Source organism: Zophobas morio, unplaced genomic scaffold (assembly GCF_036711695.1).
Source record: "Zophobas morio isolate AGI-343-1 ecotype UQ-CSIRO unplaced genomic scaffold, CSIRO_AGI_Zmor_V1 ptg000038l, whole genome shotgun sequence".
NCBI lineage: Eukaryota > Metazoa > Arthropoda > Insecta > Coleoptera > Tenebrionidae > Zophobas > Zophobas morio.
The window spans coordinates 1,466,900-1,485,456 of NW_026972143.1; the positions used below are offsets into that span (position 1 = coordinate 1,466,900).

General features: G+C 32.9%; 1 protein-coding gene across 11 annotated transcripts in view; it reads right to left on the minus strand.

Annotated features, from left to right (window-relative positions):
* LOC135140256 (potassium voltage-gated channel subfamily H member 6-like) overlaps positions 1-18,557 on the minus strand; it is a 262,036-nt gene that overhangs the window by 47,247 nt on the left and 196,232 nt on the right. For 2 of the 11 annotated variants that reach the window (XM_064070746.1, XM_064070744.1), the window contains exon 1: positions 4,661-4,881. The exons of 7 other annotated variants lie outside the window; for them this stretch is intronic. The gene's annotated coding sequence lies outside the window, so the exon portion shown is untranslated. Of the gene's footprint in view, positions 1-3,403; positions 4,472-4,660; positions 4,882-18,557 lie in introns of those variants that run through there. 2 more of the 11 variants (XM_064070747.1, XM_064070745.1) reach the window with 1 other exon arrangement.

Genomic DNA, 18,557 nt, shown 5'->3' on the forward strand with positions numbered 1-18,557 from the left:
TGAAAAACATCAAAAAAAGTCTCTGGAACCTCTGCTGTTTTTTCAAGTATGAAAGAATGTTGGGGTGTCTGGTGTCTCATTTTGAAAAGTTAAAAAAAAAAAACACTGGAATTGGAACTGGAATTCCTGGTGTTTTATTTTTTAAAGAATTTAAAAAAAACGTCCAGGATCCCTGGTGTCTTTTTTTAAATAGGAAAGAATCTTGGGGCCACTGGCGTTTTACTTGTGAAACAGATAGGAAAAAGCTTAGGGCCTAGAGTGTTTTTTTTTATGAAGAAATTTTGAAGCACCTGGTGTTATATATTTGAAAGATTTTGATACCATTTTCGGGATTCCTGGTGTTTTTCTAAATACTATAGAATCATCTTGGAGCTTCAAGTGTTTAATTTTTGAAAGTTTGAAAAAACATCAGAAATTTCTGGTGTTTTATTTTTGAAAAAGTTAGAAAGGATCTTCGTGTCTTCGGTGTTTTATTTTTGAAAGAATTCGGAAACAATTTTTGGAACATTTGGTGTTTATTTTGAAAGAATCTCACGGAACTCCGGCATGTTTGAAAGAATTTTGGGGTGATTGGTATTTTATTTATGAAAAAATTTAAAAAAATCTCAAGAAACTCTGGTGTGTTTTTTAAGTTTGAAAGAATCTCTGGAGATGCTGTTATCTTTTTTAAGTATAATATGTAGGAATCTGGGGGTGTCAGATGTCTTGTTTTAAAAGTTTTAAATTCATGATGTTTTATTTTTGAAAGAATTTTAAAAAACCTCTAGGATCCCTGGTGTCCTTTTATGTAAATAGGAAAAATTTAAGGCCCAGAGTGTTTTTTTAACGAGGAGAATTTGAAGCACCTGGTGTTTTATATTTTAAAGAATTTGAAAACATTTCTGGGATTCCTGGTGTTTTTCTAAATACAATAGAATCATCTTGGGGCCTCGAGTGTTTAATTTTTGAAAGTTTGAAAATATGTCAGAAATTCCTGGTGTTTTATTTTTGAAAAAGTTAGAAAGGACCTTTGGATCTTCGGTATTTTATTTTTGAAAGAATTCGGAAACAATTTTTGGAACATTTGGTGTTCATTTTGAAAGAATCTCACGGAACTCCGGCATGTTTGAAAGAATTTTGGGGTGATTGGTATTTTATTAATGAAAAAATTTAAAAAAATCTCAAGAAATCCTGTGTGTTTTTTAAGTTTGAAAGAATCTCTGGAGATGCTGTTATCTTTTTTAAGAATATGTAAGAATCTGGGGGTGTCAGATGTCTTGTTTTAAAAGTTTTAAATTCATGATGTTTTATTTTTGAAAGAATTTTAAAAAAACTCTAGGATCCTTGGTAACCTTTTATGTAAATAGGAAGAATTTAAGGCCCAGAGTGTTTTTTTAACGAGAAGAATTTGAAGCACCTGGTGTTTTATATTTGAAAGAATTTGAAAACATTTCTGGGATTCCTGGTGTTTTTCTAAATACAATAGAATCATCTTGGGGCCTCGAGTGTTTAATTTTTGAAAGTTTGAAAATATGTCAGAAATTCCTGGTGTTTTATTTTTGAAAAAATTAGAAAGGACCTGTGGATTTTTGGTATTTTGTTTTTGAAAGAGTTCGGAAACAATTTTTGGAACATTTGGTGTTTATTTTGAAAGAATCTGAGGAAACTCCGGTATGTTTGAAAAAAATTTAGGGTTATTGGTATTTTATTTATGAAATAATTAAAAAAAATTCTCAGGAAACACTGGTGGTGTTTCTTTTAAGCATGAAAGAATTTCTGGAGCCGCTGTTACTTTTTTTAAGAATTTGAAAGAATTTGGGGGTGCCAGATGTCTCATTGAAAAGTTTGTGTCTTTTTTTAAATAGAAAAGAATCTTGGGCCTCTGGCGTTTTATTTGTGAGAAAGATTGAAAGAATCTTGGGACCCATAGGGTTTTTTATGAAGAAATCTTGAAGCACATGGTGTTTTATATTTTATACAATTTGAAAACGTTTCAGGGGTTCCTGGTGTTTTTCTAAATACAAAAGAATCATCTTAAACTTTGGGTGTTTAATTTTTAAAGTGAAACTCCTGGTGTTTTATTTTTGAAAAAGTTATAAAGAATCTTAGGGTTTTCGGTGTTTTATTTTTGAAAGAATTCGTAAAGAATTTTTGGAACCTTTGGTGTTTTTTAAGTTCGAAAGAATCTCAGGAAACTCCAGTATGTTTTTTGTAATAAGAAAGAATCGTGGGACCTCTGGTGTTTTATTTTTTTTTTAATTTGATAGAATTTTCGGGTCCTCCGTGTTTTATTTTTGAAAAAAATTCAAAAAAATCTCTGGAACCCCTGATGTTTTTTTTTAAGTTTAAAAGAATCTCGGGAGCCGCTGTTGTCCTTTTTTAAGAATATGAAAGAATCTGGGGGTTTCTGATGTCTCATTTTAAAAGTTTGAAAAAAAAAACATTTGGAATCCCAGGTGTTTTATTTTTGAAAGAATTTAAAAATAACCTCTAAGATCCCTGGTGTCTTTTTTTTTTAATAGAATCATCTTGAAACCTCGGGTGTTTAATTTTTGAAAATTTTGAAAAAATATCTCAAACTCCTGGGGTTTTATTTTTGAAAGAATTGGAAAAGAATTTTTGGAACCTTCGATGTTTTTTAAGTTTGAAAGAATCTCAGTAAACCCTAGTATATTTTTTGTAATATGAAACAATCATGGAACCCCTGGTGTTTCATCTTTGAAAAAATTTGAATGAAAGACGTCTATAGAGTGTTTTATTTTTGAAAACGTTTGAAAGAATCTTGGCTTCCTGGTGTTTTAATTATAAAAGAATTCGAAAAAAACTGGAACCCTGGTGTTATTTTTAAGTTTGTAAGAATCTTAATCTTGAGATTCTGTGAGTTTTGTGAAGGTAGAATTTTTTAATTTGCTTGTTGATGGATGATAATTCGAGAATTGTTTGGACTTGGATACAGGTAATTCTGTCAAAGAGGGGAACAAGTGATTAAGGTTGAGTTTGTTGGAAAGTTCTAAGTGAAGTGAGAGAAGATCATAAAATCTAGTCCTCGTCCCGGAAAACGTCTTTCTGTTATTAATTCTATTCATCAAAAGTTAAGTTTAAAATTTAATCTATTAATTCTTTGATAATTTTGGACTCAAATTCTAGAGATATTTTTTGTTGATTGTTTGATTTTGTCCAAATGTGTAGACAATCTCACACTCGGATCTCTTCACCTTGACCGGGGAGAGGTGGAGGAAGCCGCGGGTAAGTTATAGTTAGTTTAGGAAATAATTAGTAACTAGGTTAATTTACGTCGAGAAGATAAATGCGTATAAAAATACACTCTTAGCTACCTCACCCTTCACACTTTGGCACAATCCGCCTCATCACCCCTTTCCCCACCCCCACCCAACAAAACAACCCCTCAACTTATAAGAAATACCCCACAAAAGTACATCCAGCAATGTTTGTATCCTGCAACCCCCTAAGCACGAATCAATCGCACTAAATTATTTATAGGTCCATTTAGCCCCGATCGATGCATTTTATATAATTTATAGTAGCTTTTTGTCATCTGTTGTGATTATCATTTCAGTGTTTCCTAACCCCACACCCCGACATTAAAATAAACTCCACAAAGCGCAACAAAATTATTCATGTATTCACCACCCTGTCGCTAAAAATTTAACCTTTTCACCAAGTCAAAAACGCGAATTAAATTATCAATATTCCGTCGTTTTGTTGTGACTACTCTTCACCCCTATTATCACCACATTATGCATCTGAATGTTGTCACAAGACAATCGATACGATAACGTTTCCTTTTTAATTGTCGCTCGCGAATAAAAATTTTACGACTCGCGTGACTTGGACTCGTCTGTTTCCAGTTAAAAGAACTAGGCTTTTATTTATGCAAGTGGGGCTTTTTATAGAGGCGATTAGGGAAAATGGTATGCAGGCGGAGAATAGTCAGACGGGGTTGGTCATTATGAAAATTAAGCCGGGTCCACGTGGCGCTCTGGTATGTCTAGTGTGGACGCGGCCTGAGTTCCAGTGACATTTCGACGACAAATGTTTAACTGCGCACCACGACTACTTTACATATCGATCGTTGTGAGTGCAAACGTGTATTGCTCTAGGGTTTTTCGTGATTATTTTACTGACGTTGATTGTTATTTAGAGCAAATAATCAAATTGCATTTTTTAATATGAACGTAATTTCATTAGGTTATTGGCGAATAATGTAATTATTGTGGCTGCGGTTTCACTCTGTTTGATTAATAAATTAATTCAGCTCATAAACGAATTAGCTAAAACAAACAAGAACGGAATATGTTTTATAGTAATATAGCGCGTGACGTCATAGAGCTGTGTTGCCGATTCGTGATATCAGATATACTTCAAATTAAAAACAGTTTTTTTGGAAAAATTTTGACTAAACTAATAAACATTGTCATCTGGAAGTTGTAACAAGAGAAAAATTTGTATCAGACATATAAGTTTTAATAAAAAATCTAAAACATAAACATTGTGATTGTTTACCAACTTCTTCGTCTCATGTCTCTGACGTCACTTGAAACCACAACCAAACAAAAACACGCCAAAATCGACCATTCTCCCCTTTCAAAGCCGACTTTGATAGGCCCCACTTGCTCCGATAACATTCAAACACCCTATAAATAGAAGCCCCACTGCCAACCTAGACGGCGAATTTTCTCACAACACCGTGGATCCTTGGCAGAATCCGGGCGATCCGGGTCTTATTCCGGGCGCGCTGTTCCGGGCATTCCGGGCGCGATAAATCCGGATCCGTGCGCGAGCCAAAGGCGGGATTTTAGACACTACGTTTCGCACTTCCGTACGCGTTTCCATTCATAGTGTGGGCAATTATGGGTGCGAAGCGGTTATTGACGCGGTGTCTTCGAACGCTTCGGCTGATACTAAAACGGCCAGAGGAGAGGCTTATTCTGGACCGGTGTGCGCAGGGATGCAACAGGGGGCGACTTCGAAGGCGGCGCAGTCGGACGGCGGCGGCGGCCGTGGGCGAGCGCGGGAGCGAGTGTCGGGCTTCCGACGATTTTGGGGATGAATTCGTCTGTTGTTTATTCTTTTTTGGAAAATTATAAAATTTGTGGGAACAAATGAGACACATTATTATTATTATAGAAGTAACAAACAATAAAGTCCTGCTATTAGGTTAAGTATCTTATCCTCTCGTTTTGAGGTAAGCGTTGGATTTTTCAAGCAAATTCAACCTATTATTGTCACTAAACCGACTTACAATAAAGCTCGACGCAGTCTCGACCTACTAGGTACATACAACGATTGAATTAGTTCAACATTTCTTGAATCCGTCTGTCTGTCTGCCGTCTGTCCGGAACTTTATTAGACCGATAAACTCTGAAACTACAGTACCGATTGTTGTCAAATTTTATATGTATATTAAAAACATCGTGTAGGTGGTAAAATGTTAACCAGAATTTGTCTGATCATCCCCACCAAGAATAAAATGACGTTATCTCCAAATTTATACAATAACGCACTACTCGATTTGTGGTTTATTAATCCGTGTTGAGTTTTTACATTGGGCATTCACATTTAACTTTAAAATTGGTTTGAAATCTTGCAAACCTTTCCGAATTTTCGATATTTCGATTTCTTGATTTACGAGATCAACTTTCGGTATTTAAGTTTTCAGTTTTTTTTCTTCAATTTTTCGATCCCCCAATTTCTGATGGTTCAGTTTTACGGTTTTTCAATTTTTCGATTTTTAAATTTTTGACGTCTCTAAATTTTCAATTTTTCGATTAATCAATTTCTCAAATAATCGATTATTTGAATTTCCAGTTTCTCCGATTTTTCAATTTTTCGGGTTTTTGACTTTTCAAATTTTCGAATTTACAGTTCTTCGATTTTTCAATTTTTCGACTCCTCGGTGTTTGATTTTTCATCTTTTCGATTTCCTAACTTTTTGTCATTTCAGTTTTGTTTTTCGATGTCTCGATTTTCCAGTTTTTCGATTTTAGAATTTTGTCGATCTTTAAATTTTAGATTACTGAATGTTTCTGGATTAATTGATTTTTTATTTTCCCATTTCTTAATTTATCGCATTTTCATTGTATCGAATTTACACTTTTCCAATTCTTGATTTTTGGATTTTTCAATTTTTCGATTTTTTACTTCGAGTTTTCGATTTTTCCATTTCTCGACTTTTCACTTTTTCGATTTCTCAATTTTCCGATGTTTTGGTTCGCGGTTTTTTTATTTTTCTGAAAAATTGACATTTCGGTTCATCGATATTTCAATTTTTCGATTTTCTTTAAAATTCTGTTTTTACGATTTTTCAGTTTTTCGAGTTTTTCGATTTAAAAAATTTTTGATTTTTCGATTTCTTAGTTTTTCGACTTTTTGGTTTTTTGACTTTTCGATTTTCCGATTTTTCAGTTTTTCGTCATTTCAGTTTTGGAATTTTCAAATTTTTGGATTTTTCGGTTTTTCCATTCTTCTTCCCGATCTTCCAAATTTTGCAATTTTTAAATTTTGAATTTTCGATTTCTCAATTTTTTTTTCCATTTTTCGATCTTTCGGTTTTTCGAGTTTTGAATTTTTCGACTTTTTGATTATTCGGTTTTTTAATTTTTCGATTTTTCAGTTTCTGATTTTTCGATTTCTCGATTTTTCAATTTTTCGTTTTTTAAAAATTTAGATTTTTTGATTTTTCGGTTTTTCGATTTTAAGGGTTTTTGATTTTTCTATTTTTCAGTTTATCGATTTTTCAATGTTTGAGTTTTTGAATTTTTCTGATTCGATATTTCGGCTTTTCGATTTTTCGACTTTTTGGCTTTTCGATTTTCTGGTGTTTCAATTTTTCTATTTTTCAGATTTCCGTCATTTGAGTTTTGGAATTTTTCTATTTCTGGATTTTTCAGTTTTTCCATTCCTCAATTTTACGATATTTCAATTTTAGTGATTTTTCAAATTTAGAATTTTCGATTTCGCAATTTCTCGTTTCTTCAATTTTTCCGACTTTTGATTTTTCGGTTTTTTATTTTTTCGATTTTTGAGTTTTTGATTTTGCGATTTTTCAGTCCACCGATATTTCAAATTTTCGACTTTTAGAATTTTTGATTTTTCGTTTTCTCAGTTTTTCGATTTTTCGGCTTTTTGTCTTTTAGATTTTCCGATTTTTCAATTTTTCGATTTTTCAGTTTTCCGTCATTTCAGTTTTTCAATTTTTGGATTTTTGAGTTCAACTTTTGGGTTTTTTTTTTAATTTTGGAATTCCGATTTCTCAATTTCTCTTTTTTTAAATTTTTGGATTTTTCAATTTTTGATTTTTCGGTTTCTCGATTTTTCGATTTTTCAGTTCATCGATATTTTAATTTTTCGTTTTTTAAAATTCTTGATTTTTCGGTTTTTCGATTTTTAAAATTTTTCGATGTTTTACTTTTTGGATTGTGTACTCCACATTTCAGTTTTTAATTTTTCGATGTTTCGATTTTTTGGCTTTTTAGCTTTTCGTTTTTTGATTTTTCAATTTTTCATTTCAGTTTTCGAATTTTTCAATTTCTTCATTTTTCAGTTTATCCATTAAAAATATCAATTTCTCGATAATTGATTTTTTTATTTTCCCGTTTTTCAATTTCTCGCCTTTTCATTGGATAGATCTTATAACTTTCCAGTCCTTAATTTTTGGATTTTTAAATTTTTCAATTTTTTGACTTCGAGATTTCAGTTTTTCGATATCTCAATTTTCCGTTGTTTCGGTTCACGATTTTTTATTTTTCTGAAAAATCGACATTTCGGTTCATCGATTTTTCAATTTTTATATTTTTTTTAATTTTCGATTTTTCAGTTTTTCAATTTTTAAAATTTTTGATTTGGAATCTTTCTATTTCTGGATGTTTCAGTCTTTCCATTCTTCAATTTTTGTGATTTTTTAAATTTTGGACTTTAGATTTCTCAATTTCTTGGTTTATCAATTCTTCAACATTAGATTTTTGCACCGATATTTCAAATTTTCGTTTTTTAAAATTCTTGATTTTTCGATTTCTCAGTTTTTCGATTTTCTGGTGTTTCAATTTTTCGAATTTTCAGTTTTGCGTCATTTCAGTTTTGGAGTTTTTCAATTTCTGGATTTTTGAGGTTTTTTCCGATTTCTCACTTTCTCGGTTTTTAAATTTTGCGACTTTTTGATTTTTTAATTTTTCGGTTTTTAAATTTTTCGATTTTGCAGTTTTTGATTTTACGGGTTCTCGATTTTCCGATTTTTCAGTTCATCCATTTTTCAATTTTTCGTTTTTTAAAATTTTTGATTTTTCGATTTTTAAAATTGTTTGATTTCTCGATTTTTCATTTTGTCGATGACTCCATGTTCTAGTTTTTTAATTTTTGGATGTTTCGGCTTTTCAGCTGTTCGATTTTTTGAATTTTCATTTTTTCGATTTCTCGACGTTTCAGTTTTTGAATTTTTCGATATCTCGATTTTCGGTTCTTCGATTTTTCAGCTTTTTGGGTTTTCGATTTCTCGATTTTTCGGCTTTTCGATTTTCCGATTTTTTAATTTTACAATTTCCAATTTTTCAATTTTGTAACTTAAATTTTTCGATTTTTACCTGTTTCGATTTCTCGATTCTCCATCTTTTGATGCTTCGGTTTTCGATTTTCCAGTTTTTCGACTTACCGATTTTTGAATTTTTCGATTTTTAAACTTAGATTTTTTAATTTTTCAATTTTTCGTTTTCTCGATGTCTCAATTTTTGAGTTTTTCTGTTTCGATTTTTTGATATCTCAGTTTTTCGATTTTTCGGCTCTTTGGCTTTTCGATTTTCCGATTTTTCAATTTTTCGATTTTTCAGTTTTCTGTCTTTTCAATTTTGGAGTTTTTCAATTTCTGGATTTTTGAGTTTTTCCACATTCCTCAATTTTCCGATTTCAATTTTTGGCATTTTTTAAATTTTGGATTTCCGATTTCTCACTTTCTCGGTTTTTCAATTCTGCTACGTTTTGACTTGTTAATTTTTCAATTTTTCGGTTTTTAAATTTTTCGATTTTTCAGTTTTTGATTTTCCGGTTTCTCGATTTTTCGATTTTTCAGTTAATCGATATTTCAATTTTTCGTTTGTTAAAATTTTTGATTTTTCGGCTTTTCGATTACTCCATGTTCAGTTTTTTAATTTTTCGATGTTTCGGCTTTTTAGCTGTTCGATTTGATTTTTCAATTTTTCATTTCAGTTTTGAAAATTTTCAATTTCTGAATTTTTCATTTTATCCATTCAAGTCTCCGATATTTTAATTTTTGGGATTTTTTAAATTTTGGATTTTCGATTTCTCAATTTCTCGGTGTCTTGATTTTTCTACTTTTTAATTTTTCGATTTTTTAGTTTTTGATTTTTAGGTTTTTTGATTTTTAAAATTTTTGACCTTTCGATTTTTCGGTTTTTTAATTTTTCGACTTTTCAGTTTTTGATTTTTCGATTTCTCGATTTTTCGATTTTTCAGTTCGATATTTTTATTTTTCGTTTTTTGAAATGTTTGACTTTTCAATTTTTCGATTTCTCGACCTTTCAATTTTTGAATTTTTAGGTGCTGCGACTTTTCGATTTCTCAATTTTTCGGCTTTTCGATTTTCTGATTTTTCAGTCTTTTGAATTGTTCAATTTTTCGATGATTCAGTTTTACGATTTTTTGATCTGGATTACCTTAGGGATAATAGCGCAATTTTTTTAAGTTCTTAAAAAAAATCTTTTTTTTTACATCTTGTTATTCGAATTTAACATTTATCGACTTTTCGATTTTTAGATATCTCAATTTTTCAACATTTCAATTTTGAGAACTCTTCAATTTATGGATTTTTCAATTTTTGGATATTTTAAATCGGATTAGTGCAATAATTTTGTTGTTTCTTTTTTGTCTTATTGTTTGTTTTGTTTGTTTGTTTCTTTCTTATTTCTGACAGACAATAGCGCGGGATTACAATCGCTTGAGTGTTCTTTCACAATTACGAATCTGTTTCTCTTTAATTAAATCTTGAGAGACGTAGCAAAATCGATAAAGAGGGAACGCCAGGAATTGGTGGTTTCAAAAGAACTTGAACTTGACGTGAATGGAACGTCTTTCGTGGGGATTTCTCGCATCACCAAATATAAAGAATATAAATAGAATCCAGCTAAAGTTACATCGTTTTTAGTTTCATCTGCTTTCACCTTCTATTATTTTTTTGTTGACGCTAGTGAGAGTGAGTTAACAGAAGAAAGTCAAAGACCACGTATAGTCGTATAAACAGAACAAATACTCCGATCGATAGTGTAAGCATTCTAAAATTAGCCACAAATGGATATTTTGTTAGCAAGAAAAACAATTCACATTCCGTTAACTAAATATTTGTAGACTAAACCCACATTAGCTCCCAGTGGAGGACAGACGATGTTTACAAGCAGCAAAAACACCGAGGTAAACACTTGGGAAATTCAGTCTATAATAAGAAAAAACAAAAAAATCTGTACACCATTAAACAAAGTCAACCTTATTAAGAACCTCACCGAACAACGTTTTCATTTACTCGAGAAAATAAAAATACTTCAAACACAATATTTGCCACGAACTCAACCCAAAAATCTGCGATCCTCCAACCAGCCCGAATATTTCAATAAACAGTAATCCGATTTTCCCCGAACGCGCATCCACTTTCCCGTTTTCCACTACACTTATTACTTATTTCGCATGGCCATAGCAATAAGGGCGATTCCGCACGAACTGCTTTCCTATTCCGCACGCTATTTCGCGCGGAACCGCCGAATAAAAAATCCACAAACACGAAAGCTCGCTCTCGTTATCCCCGAATAAAATAAAAGGAAAACGGCCGCTTTTGGATTCCCAGAGCACCGGTGAGCTTTATTGGCAACAGGCGTACGAGTAATTTATGGAACGTTTGTTTGTGCAGGATTTGACGCGAAGTCTGCCAACGCAATGATTACGTTTCGATGGAAAATTTATGCAGATTTATGTGGAGGAGGCGGGGTATGGATTAAAAATGGGCTTCGAGGCGGCTAAATTAGTTTTAAGTTGAATTTGCGATTTTTGTGATAAGTTGGTTAAGTGTATTGGGTGTAGTTTGAGTAGTTGTTGTGGTTTTGGTAGTAGGTGGGGTGATTAATATGGGGTGATTTAGTTTTGCGAAAACACGATCTCGGGTGGCGGTATCGATCCTGTTGTTGGGGAAGTGTTTATATGTGTGGATACTTATTCCTCAATGGGTAGCTGGAACGAGTCCAGAATTTTATACGGTTATAGTGTTTTTTATCTCCGACTATTCTATTGTTCGAAAAACTTTCAATTTTTGTGTTGCTGTAACTGAAAATTCACTTACTGGCTCTAAATTGACAACAAAGACGTCGAATCAGAGACAGGAACTTCAGTAAATAAAGAAGCGACATCGAAGCTTATCGCTTAGATTTAGTGACAAATTCGATAAAAGTCAAATAAAGTGTTTGTCAGATATTTAGGAGGATTGGGGGAATCAGTGACGCTGAGACGAGTCTCAAGGGAATAGTCTTTTTATGATTTTTTTCCAAGACCATATAATCGAGGAGATGGATTTTAGTAGCAGTATTTCCTGTCGAAAAATTGCGATTTTTCGCATGTTTGGGTCTGGATATAAGTAATTCTATCAAAACGGGGGAGCAATGATTTAGCCTGAGGGTGGTGGAAAGTTCTAAGTGAAGAAAACGTCTTTCGGTTATTAACTGTGGTCGTGAAAGTCTTGCATTTCATAAATACTTATCAAAAGTTAAGTTAAAAAAACATTAAAGTGCTCTGAGAGCCTTTCACTTTCTTAAAATAAAAAATACATCAAAATCCACGTGACTCCTAAAAAACTGATATAATCTGAAAAAGTCCGAGAGAATCTAAGAGAATACAACAGAATCTGAAAGAATACGAAGAGAATCGGGAAGAATACGCAAATAATCCTAGAGAATTCAAGAGAATTTGACCGAATTCGGGAGAATCCGATACAATTCTAAACAATTAGAGAGAATTTAAGAGAATCCGGAAGAATTCGAAAGAATCCACGTCATTCCTAGAGCAACATATGGAATCTGAAAACAATCCGAGATAATCTAAAATAATTCGAGAGAATTAGACAGAATCCAGGAAAATACGAAAAGAATCGGAAAGAATACGAAAGAATCCGGTCAAATTCTCAGAAAATCTGAGACAATCCGAAACAATTTTATAGAATCCGAGACTCCGAAAGAATCCGAAGTAATACGAAAACAATCTTGAGAATCCAAAAGAATTTGATAGAATTCGAAAGAATCCGAATAATCCGGTAGAATCCGTGAAATTCCGAATGAATCCGTTAGAATCCTGAAGAATATGAAAAAAGTACGAGAACAATGAGAGAATCTGACCAACTTCTGAGACAATTCGAAAGAACCCAACAGAATCATACGAAAGAAAACGGAAAAATATGAGAGAATTTGAAAACAATTCCAAAGTAACCAAAAGGATTCGAGAGAATTTGATAAAAACGGCGAGAATTTAGGAGAATCCGGAAGAATTTGAAAGAATTCACGTGACTCCTAAAAAACTGATATCATCTGAAAAGGTCCGAGAGAATCTAAGAGAATACAACGGAATCTGAAAGAATACGAAGAGAATCGGGAAGACTACGCAAATAATCCTAGAGAATTCAAGAGAATTTGGCAGAATTCGCTTGAATCCGATACAATTCTAAAAAATTCGAAAGAATTTAAGAGAATCTGGAAGAATTTCAAAGGATCAACGTGATTGCTAGAGAAACATATGGAATCTGAAAATAATCTGAGATAATCTAAAATAATTGGAGAGAATTAGACAGAATCCAGGAGGATACGAAAAGAATCGGAAAGAATACGAAAGAATCCGGTCGAATTCTCAGAAAATCCGAGACAATCCGGAACAATTCTATAGAATCCGAGACTCCGAAAGAATCCGAAGTAATACGAAAACAATCTTGAGAATCCAAAAGAATTTGATAGAATTCGAAAGAATTCCGAATAATCCGGTAGAATCCGCGAAATTCCGAATGAATCCGTTAGAATCCTGAAGAATATGAAAAAACTACGAGAACAATGAGAGAATCTGAGCAATTTCTGAGACAATCCGAAAGAACCCAACAGAATCATAGAGTCTCCGAAAGAATACGGAAAAATTTGAGAGAATATGAAAACAATTCCAAAGTAACCAAAAGGATTCGAGAGAATTTGATAAAAACGGAGAGAGTTTAGGAGAATTCGGAAGAATTTGGAAGAATTCACATGACTCCTAAAAAACGATATAATCTGAAAAGGTCCGAGAGAATCTAAGAGAACACAACAGAATCTGAAAGAATACGAAGAGAATCGGGAAGAATACAATTGGTGTGTGAACGTGAGTGTGAGTGTACAACCAAGTTCTTAGCTCTCCAATGTTCTGTGATTTAGTGGGTTTTTCGTTGTAATTTATACTAAAAGTGGTGCCGTTAGAAAGCGTTTCATGCAGCAGTTAAGGTGGTAATTAGAACATCGCCTTTTTTTTATGATTAATGAAGTAAAAATCACTTCTTGTCCCGTCTAATTGTGGTTATAATATCTTATCGTAACTTTTTCTGTGGTATAGCTGACTGAGGTTTTTAACGTAGATGTGAATGATTTAGTCCACCCGATAAATTTCTTACTGCATCTTTTTCTACTGAACTGAGGTTGACTTGCATTATTTACCATCTTTGATTTGATATAATATTGGCGTATCAAACCCCCTCTGGGGGTTTGTAAGAAATGGCGATTAGGTGTAAGAAATGCAATAAAAATATAGGGAGGAATGATGAGTATATTAACTGTCGGCAAACATGTGGTGCGAACTATCACATATCATGTGTTAACCTTAGCAAATCTGCATTTTCTTCATTGAAAGAAAGCAGATTAATTAATGAATGGAGTTGTGGTCTATGCAGTACATCCTCTCTTACGGTTGATGATTGTCAAAAAAATGAGTTAACTGCTTCTATTCCAAGTTCTGTAACTAGTGACAGTCTGAATATACTGCCCGATACACTAGCAACTATCTTCAATGACTTTTCCTCTGCTGTTAATAAAAACTTTTTCATACTTAGCCAACAAATTACCGATTTAAAAAATGAAAATACGAAGCTCCGAGAAGAAATCTCCAAACTAACTGCAAAGTTGCATGTTGAAGTCCCTCAGGTTGTCAATGATACCGTAAAGTCTCCTTCCTATTCAGACACTCTTAAAAATACTACTGCAGTTGTAATAAGACCTAAGGACGTTACTCAAACCATAGCAAAAACCAAATCTGATATCATATCCAACATTCAACCTGATAGTGAACCGGGCATTGCAAAAGTTAAATTTATTAAAAATGGTGGTATAGTTCTTAATTGTGAACATCCTAGTGAACTCAAAAAATTATCTCAGTTAAAAGACTTGAGTGATAAGTATGAAATAAGCGACTTAAAGACTCCAAAACCGAAGCTGCGCATTTCTGGCATATCCAGTGATATTGATGAGCAACAGATAATTCCATTTCTTATTAAACAAAATAAACATATCTTCAGTGAATCTTCTCAGTGCAAAATTCTTAAATACTTTCCTATAAAAAATCGTAATAATTATTTTCAAGTCATATTAGAGGTTAACATCTCTACATACAAAAATGCTCTTCTTTATGGTCATTGCCTAATTGGGCTTGATGGTTGTAACATCTATGACGCTATTGATGTAATTAGATGCTTTAATTGTAATGGTCTTAATCATTCGTTAAAGACTTGTAAAAAAAAAATCTCTTGCCCTAGGTGCTCTGGTCCACATAGGGTAAATGATTGTCATGCTACTAATGAACAACTGCGATGTATCAACTGTGTTAGCATTCAAATTAAAGACAATTTAAGTGATGAGGACATTTCCCATGCTTGCTGGGACATTAACAACTGTTTTTTTTATAAACGGACTATTGAGAAAATCAAGTTAGATGTCTTTGGGATATCTAGCTTGTAGCAATTAAACTATTTTCCTAACTTAATTTCTTCCTCATCAGCATCATCTCCAGCAATATCGAACAAGAGTGTAGATAAAGGAAATATATCTCTCTATTATCAAAATGTTCGTGGTCTCAATTCCAAGCTGTTGCGGTTCTCCAATGCTGTAGCTGCCTGTGCCTATGATTTAATCGCACTTTCTGAGACATGGCTGCACAGTGGAGTTAATGACAGTGAAGTCTTTGACCAAAACTATGAAATCATTAGAAGGGACAGAGACTTGTTGCGTACCAACAAACAGACAGGTGGTGGTGTGCTTATTGCGATTAGATTGGGACTCCATTATACTGAAATTAATCTATCGAACACTCCTTTTAATAACCTTCACCTTATTGACATTGTCGGTGTTAAGGTGTTGATTGCTTCTTTATCTATCACAATATTTGTCCTATATATTCGTCCTTCGTTGGCATTAGATTACTATCAATTAATCTTTGAGGCGTTTGCAACGTTAGAGCTGTTGGATGACTCCAATATTCTTATAATTGGTGACTTTAATATACCTGAATTTTTTTCATCTCTTAGTAATCCTCATTGTATAAAAAGTTTGGAATTGTGTAATTTTATGAAAATGTTTGAACTGAAACAGTTTAATACCATTTTAAATTGTGATAATCGGCTTCTTGACATCGTCTTATCCAATATGTGCTGTTCAGTATTAACTTCTGATGATCCATTTGTAGATGAAGATCCACGTCATCCTTCTCTCCATGTAGGTGTATTTGTGAATAACATATCATCAAGCAATTTTCTGAAAGCAGCGTCTAATGGAACCAGTTACAATTTTCGTAAAGCCAATTTTCTTAATCTATATGAGGATATTCTAAATACTGATTGGTCTCTCCTTAATAAATCCACTGATATTAACTCTGCCTGTTGCTTATTTTATGATCTAATATATAAACTGTTCGATAAACACATACCTATGTATAAAAAAAGGGAATATACCTACCCTGCATGGTTTTCACCTGAAATTATTCGGCAGGTTCGTTCAAAAAATCACCTTAGAAGGAGATATTTAAAGTACGGAAATACAGCTGATGCGCTTGCATTCAGGGAATTGAGACGTAGCATTAAGCGAAAAATATCAATAGCTTATAATGCATTTATCAAGAATTCTGAAGACATGATTAACACAGATCCGTCAACTTTTTGGGGTTATATACGACGTAAAAGACGACACACCGGGATACCATCTTGTGTGACTCTTGGTGATACTGTTGTAACAGGAGCAAAAAATATTGCTAATGCGTTTGCACAATTTTATGAATCAACCTATATCCCTAGTTCTAGCTGTAACCTTAACAAAGTTAAATATGACAATACAAATGTGAACATAAATGTGTCTATCATAAGTGAAAATGAAGTGCTTGAAGCTATCAACAGAATTAAATCGAACAATGTTCAGGGTCCTGATGGTATACCAGCATTTATCATAAAAGATTGTGCTCGGGTTTTAATTAAACCGTTATCTGTTCTTTTTAATCTCTGTGTTAACTTAGGAACATTTCCAGATTGTTGGAAGCTTTCCAAAATCATTCCTGTTCATAAAGGCAAAATTCGAACTGCTGTTGAAAACTATCGACCTGTCTCAATTCTTAATAATTTTGCAAAAATCTTTGAATCTTTAATTTATAAACAACTGTATTTTCAAGTAGCCGCTTCAATTACAGAGCGTCAACATGGCTTTATGAGTGGCCGCTCTACAGTTACAAATCTTCTTTGTGTGACACAGTTTATCGCAGACTCTATCGATTGTGGACTACAGACCGATGTAATATATCTTGATTTTTCAAAGGCTTTTGACAAACTAGATCATGGTATATTAATTGATAAACTTTATGCTTTGGGCCTGAATATGCAATTAATTACCTTTTTTGGGTCGTACTTAGGTGACAGAAAACAATATGTCCATTGCTGTGGATATGATTCTGATGTCATTACTGTTTTATCGGGAGTACCACAAGGTTCTGTACTTGGTCCGCTTCTTTTTTTATTGTTCATCAATGATATCTCGAATGAATTAGATGTTGAATTTTCTTTATATGCAGATGACATCAAGATATACAATAGAGTAAGTTCAACTGATGACTGCCTTAAGTTACAACACAATTTGAATAGGATTGTGGTATGGTGCAATTTGAACAGGCTTTTGTTAAATCAAGATAAATGTTGTGTAATGTCATTTTCTTTAAAGCGATATAATATTCACTTTGAATATGTCCTTAATGGGGTAGTCTTAGCCAGGCCTCAGACCGTTTTGGATCTTGGGGTTGTTTTTGATAGTAGGCTCACATTTGCTTATCATATTAACAAAGTTGTGGCAGACTGCATGAAAACTTTGGGTTTCATCATAAGGAACTCTAGAGATTTTCAACACTGTGACACTATCATTCGACTTTTTAATTCATTAATTGGCAGCAAACTTTACTATGCTTGCATTATTTGGTGTCCTCATCATAACATTCATTTAATGCATCTGGAGCGTGTCATACGAAGGTTTCTTAAATATTTGTTTTACCGAGAGAATGGTTTTTACCCACCTATTGGTTTTCCTCAATCTGAGCTTTTAAATCGCTTCACTTTCTCCAGTTTTATGGAAACTTGTAAAAAATTCTTTGTGTTGTTCCTAGTTAAAATGATAAATAACAGTGTTGACTGTCCTTTAATGCTAGCCAGATTATCATTTAATGCACGTCCTCGAAGTCTAGTATCTCGCCACTCTGAAATTTTCTACATAGCCTGCCCGAGAACTGATATCGCCAAATTCTCTCCTATGTCCACTATGTGTAGGATCGGTAATAGAACACATAATAAGATTGATCTTTTTTCAACATCACTGCGGGCTCTTAAATTCTTTAATTATTCCCAAATTTAGTAGGCTTTCACATTACTTCGTAAGTTAATTTACTATCTGAATTAACTGATCCTCCATGATTATTGATTGATTACACGTATATTTTGACCCACCTAATCTGAAAATCTGCATTGGGATTTGGAGTAGCTTTAAACTTTTCCTTTTTGGGATTCACAGTAATTTGTAGCTGCTGATTAGTTATTCTACTTCTTATCATTTGCTTTCGGTTATTTGTTGGTCTGTAATTGGGTAAATAACCTGTTGACCGACTATATATATAATAATAATAATAATAATAATAATAATAATAATACGCAAATAATCGTAGAGAATTTAAGAGAATTTGACCGAATTCGCGAGAATCCGATACAATTCTAAACAATTAGACAGAATTTAAAAGAATCTGGAAGAATTCGAAAGAATCCACGTAATTCCTTGAGAAACATATGCAATCTGAAAACAATTCGAGATAATCTAAAATAATTCGAGAGAATTAGACAGAATCCAGGAGAATATGAGAAGAATCGGAAAGAATACGAAACAATCCGGTCAAATTCTCAGAAAATCTGAGACAATCCGAAACAATTTTATAGAATACGAGACTCCGATAGAATCCGAAGTAATACGAAAACAATCTTGAGAATCGAAAAGAATTTGATAGAA